We start from the raw sequence: 5748 nt of genomic DNA, 5'->3' as shown, positions 1-5748 counted from the left end.
TTGAAGATCGACTACCGAATGCTGAGTAGCACATGGACTACCCCAGTTGTAGCGCATGCAACGCGCACGGAATAGCGCACCACATGCAGGTCTACGCTTTTAACAGTTTACTGATTATAGGGTTATCTCTTATATCTTTGTGGTGGCTCTCAATCGTATAAGGTCAGAACTTCCTAGATGGGAATGATGTGAATTGACGTTCGAATAGATGAATGACACACCTATAAAAACTTGTGAGGTTTATGCAATCACTATCAAGGTATTTATGTGAATAACAGTGCCATCATGCTTGTATAAGATGTTGCAGAAGTAGTTTATTCGATTAAAAAATAGGGTTTGCGGGGAAAACAACATCGGTCGCTTACAGGTTGCGCACTTTCTGACAGAATTTTAGAATAATTTTCAAGCACAATTTAACAATGAACTCTTCTACCCTTTAGTATCATTAAAGACAGTGACAGCTGCAACTTAGGATTACATATATATATATATATATATATATATATATATATATATATATATATATATGTGTGTGTGTGTGTGTGTGTGTGTGTATTTATATATATATATATATATGTATATATATATATATATATATATATATATATATATATATATATATATATGTATATACTTGAAGTATGTTTAACGCAGCTAAAAACCGTTATGCCTGTACGATTCAATATACATGAACTTGCAAACAATGCTTAATTCTATATTCCTCAAACAAATTTTTTATTCGTCTACTATCACAGGGGCCACGGAACGTTTTTGTTTTGATTGTGCGTGGGAGGGGGTAGAGAGCATCTACATGGGTAACGCTCGTAGTTGGGTTATTGCCAACAATACTTCCTTCATTTATTTGGAATGATCATCCCCAAAAGCGGCCATCTGGAAAACCTCACATGGAACGCGAAGATTCGGCACGGTTTGGAGTACAGTATTAAAATCATTTGACGATAATTATTCATCAAAAGTTTCCTCAGCCGATTACCTCCATAGCTTCTTTAGTGGCACAATCCGTGGACATCTTTCGAGGTTGGGATTTGGGTCTCCTTTTTCGATATTGAAAATAAGCTGCACGACAGATCGGGATTGTCATTATCATCTGTGATATTATTATTAACAGTATTTTTCTTCGAGAAGTCACCAGGCTTATTCAGTCAACTGCCATTCGGGGACTAGACGAACATGATCATAGGGGAATATAGGGGATTGTGATAAAGTTCTCTCAGGAGCAGAACATTAATTTTTTAGATGTTCGCCAATGAAAAAAAAATTGTGCAAACAAAAAGCAAGCGATTCTAACGATCGAATGCTTGCAGTGTAAGTATAATCGATAGAAAAAAAAGTCGCTAAGAACAGGTAAGTGATTTTTTTAAATTTGCGACGTGCATCTAGATGTGATTTAGGGACACAGTTCGTAAGAAAATCGGGTACGCAGTGAACGTAATATGAGTCGCAAAAGTGGTGCGATCCAGCTGTGAGGTATAGGTGGCTTACTGGTCTCTGCAAAAGTTGACAATTTTATCAAGGTTAATTGTTACTATCAGTGTATTTTGACGGGTGATGCTCGTTATTCTGAAGGTTCTTTCATTGGAAAATGAAATAAAGTTCGTTATTCTGAAGGTTCGTTAATCCTAAGGTTCGTTATTCCAAAACCAAAAAATTTCGTATAGGCCTTCCTAGACGTTCGTAAATCCGAAAATGCAATAGGGTTCGTTAATCCGGACATAATTTCGTGGAGTTATTCAGAAGGTTCGTAATTCCGAAAATTGGCTATAAAGGTTCCGAATGTTTGTTAATCATAAAATTAAAAAGAAAGTTACATACTTCAGAATTACGATCATTACTTTTCGCTTTCAGATTAACGAACATTTAAAATGACGTTCATTTATTTTTTTTTTCTAATCAATATCCTCTTCGGACAAACCAACGATATAATCGTTACTATGGAAATGATAATGATTAATGTTAACGCACGTACGTTATGATGAGAACTGAGATATGATCATCATCATAATAGTTATGAATGGTAATGTGTGTTGGGTGGGCACACAAGAGTGATTCCTCACAAGGAGGGGGGGGGGGGGGGAGGTTGAATCGAATCTCCTGCTTACGTGCCACAGGGTCTTCTTCTGTGCCACAGCGTGTATATGACCCAAAGAGATTCCCTTTGATATGACCTATTCCAAAGTCCATCAGCGCGAACAGTTACTCTTAGTAAGAATATAAACAGGACAAAGAGAAAACAAAATAAGAAAACAACAGCAACAACATACAGACATACAACAAACATACAAATACGCAAACAAGAATCAACCATAAACTCTGAGATGTTGGTCTCGTATGATAAACTTTCTCAGGACTTTCTCGTCAACTCGTCAATTTGGTTCGAGGGTAAACGGCCAAGCACGCCATCTGTCGACAGTGTTCTCGGCCTTATCATGGGGGACAGTCCCACTAGAGCAATTGGCAGTGTATACTCCTCCGAAGAAAGACTCGTGTCTAGACAATTCCTCGCAGTTTTCATTTTTTCGGTTAATTTGTTGTTGTTTTTTACTGCAAGATAACAAAATGGCTGCAGTTCACTCCTAAACCATGTACGCAGGGGATGAAAAATTTTGTTCTTTTGTTTGTCAGTGCACGTGTTGTTGTTTGTTTTGTTTTGATTCTTTTCCCAATCGTTTCCATTGCAGATGGATTTTTGCTAATCCATTCTTCTCACAGATTTGTAACATGGTCCCAATATGAATTTTTATCTGCGGAGAAGTGACCAAAAGATATTTATTACAGAGAAGGGTTAACATTCTTATCAAGCATGGGGAATAAAAAAAAAAACAGTGCTATTCTCCATAAAGCATAGTAATCGGAATGAAATAGACCTACAGTTCCGTTTTAACTTCAGTCCATGGGAGACTTCGGGTATCTACGTAGATGTAGGACTGGGGTTGTGTTGTTTTGTGCATCTTTATAACAATACGGAGATTACATGGAATTGTGAATTAATTGCGAGTAGAGATGACAATGAAATGGATGATGTTGATAATACTAAAGTAATAGTGACACTGAAAATTACAATAATAACTAAGTAATACGAATAATGATAATACAAAAAAATAATGATGATACCAAGAATAATCAAAATAACAATAATGATAATTGTACACTGTAATGGCAAATATAACAATACAGAAGTGAAATGAGAAAAGAGATTCTTGGGAGACAAAATCCTCATGCCGAGATGGTGAATGCAAAGTGAGGAACGATGCGGCTGACGATGTCGACGAAATTCAAATTCAAATTCAAATTCAAACTCAAATGAGACTTGATTTGTAATAGCACATTCTTGTTAATACAAGTTCAAGAAGAAAAAAATACAATGTATTACAACAAACATTATATATATATATATATATATGTATATATACATGTATATACATATATGTATAATATATACATATATATATATATATATATATATATATATATATATTATCATCATTATTATTATCTTTATTATTTATTCGGCATTTGCAAAACAATACAAGTGATAACAGAGAAACAAAATAAACAAACAAAACACAAGAAATCAAAGTGTCAGGCATATGTATATATATATATATATATATATATATATATATATATATATATATATATATATACATACATATATGCATATATATATATATATATATATATATATGTAAATGTGAAACTAATGTTCGAAATAATTTATTGTGTTCCGGAAAAGAGAGGCCCACGTAAAAGACAAGCTTTAAAGAAAGGAAGGGAGACGACACTGTCGACGACCGCAGAGCAGGTAAACTAATCACCGTCCTACTTTAGCCCCTGCTTGTGTGAGCGTCCATTCTACTCGATAAAAACCGCTTCAATTAGCCTCGGATCGGGTTCCTTCGCTGAACTCTAATGATGAAGTAGGCCGCAGCGAAGGAAATAGGACGACTGGCAGACCAAGAGTGTACCCTCACCATTGTCGAAAACCAACAAGAGAGGACGCCCTAACCTGACAGAGTTGAACCGTGATATCGACATCAATTTGCCTCCGAAGCTCTAATGCACACCTGTTAAGAAGAATGTACCCACCGTACGGCATTTGACTTTACCAAAGATATTGGAGGGGGGAAAATCAATATGGACAAAGTAAATCGAGTTTGCTTTGACATTGTAATTGTTCTCCTGATGAGCGGAAAATATGAATCGCCATTTTTCTCTCAAGAAGTCAGATCACTGGTTTTCAATAAACATGACTTAAAGAAGAAAAATGGGCTAACTTTAGGACCTGCTCTTCATTGTATTCTTGGTAGCGATAGATTTCCTATAATAGATCAAGGCTGTTTGGATCAATCATAAGAGAGAGAAGTATGCGAGACAAGGGGAGGGGATCGGTGCCCTCAAGATCCGGCTTGCTAAGAGTTGGATGAACGCATGGTACGCTTTTATTGAAACTCGACTAATGGTCGCTTGCTACTCGCATGTTTCCGTTCCAGCTAAAGACGCTAAAGTCACGTTTATTTTTCGGTGGTTTCATTTCCCGTCGGGGGGTGAGTTCCGCACGCGTGCCATTCCCGTAAATTGTCTAGTCTGCCGTCCAGCTCATGAATCACCCAACGCCGCGCGCGTCAAACATTAATGGGGATCGTTGGCTTCAATTTCCAATGGTGAGTGATATCACTGATGAGTCAACAATTAAAATGTCGTTAGCGAGAGTGAAGTCGAAGGGGCGACGGTTCTCCACACAGGGGGCATCAGTATACACCACTCGGGTAGCTCCAGGTATCGTTTCCCGTATACACCAACAGTTTAGCGCATCTTTTCTTTCGAAGTCTAACTTGCTTCGGAGTGTCAACTTTCCGTGATGGTACAGCTACTGCTATCCATTAGTTTCAGAGATCATTATAGCAAAATAAATGCAGAATGATCACAATAAGTTTCAAAATACCAAAATTATGTGCAAACAACAGGCCTGCAGTTTGTCTAATGCAGTTCTTTCAATTATCAATTATCAGTGATAACGGAAAGATATTTTAGTATTTTGATATCAATATAATATGATATAATATGATATATATATATGTATATATATATATATATATATATATACTCCTAGATGGGTCATTTGGAAGACATTTCCATTTGTTTTATGTGCAAATTTTAAAATACATGTTCAATGGCAATTTACGCAATGGAGACACGAAAATTGTCTCCTTAATGACCAGTTGTCTCCCTAATGAAAACACTTCCCCCCAATATGTCTCCCTAAGGTGCCAACTAGGGATATATATATATATATATATATATATATATATACATGTGTGTGTGTGTGTGTGTGTGTGTGTGTATTTTTTTTTCTTCTTCTTGTTTACCGTACATTGCACAAACTTGCCCCTGCCAACTTTCAAAATACTCTTCATCTTCACCAACCACCAAGAAATCTCCGTTCATCAAACTCGCTAAAATTACAGGTACCTCGAATCAAGCATAATTGGGGGATCGTGCTTTGTCATACATGGGCCCAAAACTATGGAATAGCCTACCAAAATCTCTTAGACAAGCATCTTCTATTGATGGTTTTAAAAAGAATCTTAAGACCTACCTTTTTAATTTGAATCGATAATTGTTTACCTGTATGTATATGTGTACGTATATATTGTTTGTTTGTTTGTTTGTATATTGTTATTATTTTCTGTGATACTGTTGTAACGTGATACGATAATCTACTCTGTT

The sequence above is a fragment of the Diadema antillarum genome, unplaced genomic scaffold (genome assembly GCF_040938485.1).
Source record: "Diadema antillarum isolate AM-2024a unplaced genomic scaffold, OU_Dant_1.0 seq00000082_RagTag, whole genome shotgun sequence".
Lineage (NCBI taxonomy): Eukaryota > Metazoa > Echinodermata > Echinoidea > Diadematoida > Diadematidae > Diadema > Diadema antillarum.
The sequence above is the reverse complement of the archived record's forward strand: the minus strand, read 5'-3'. Positions refer to the sequence as shown.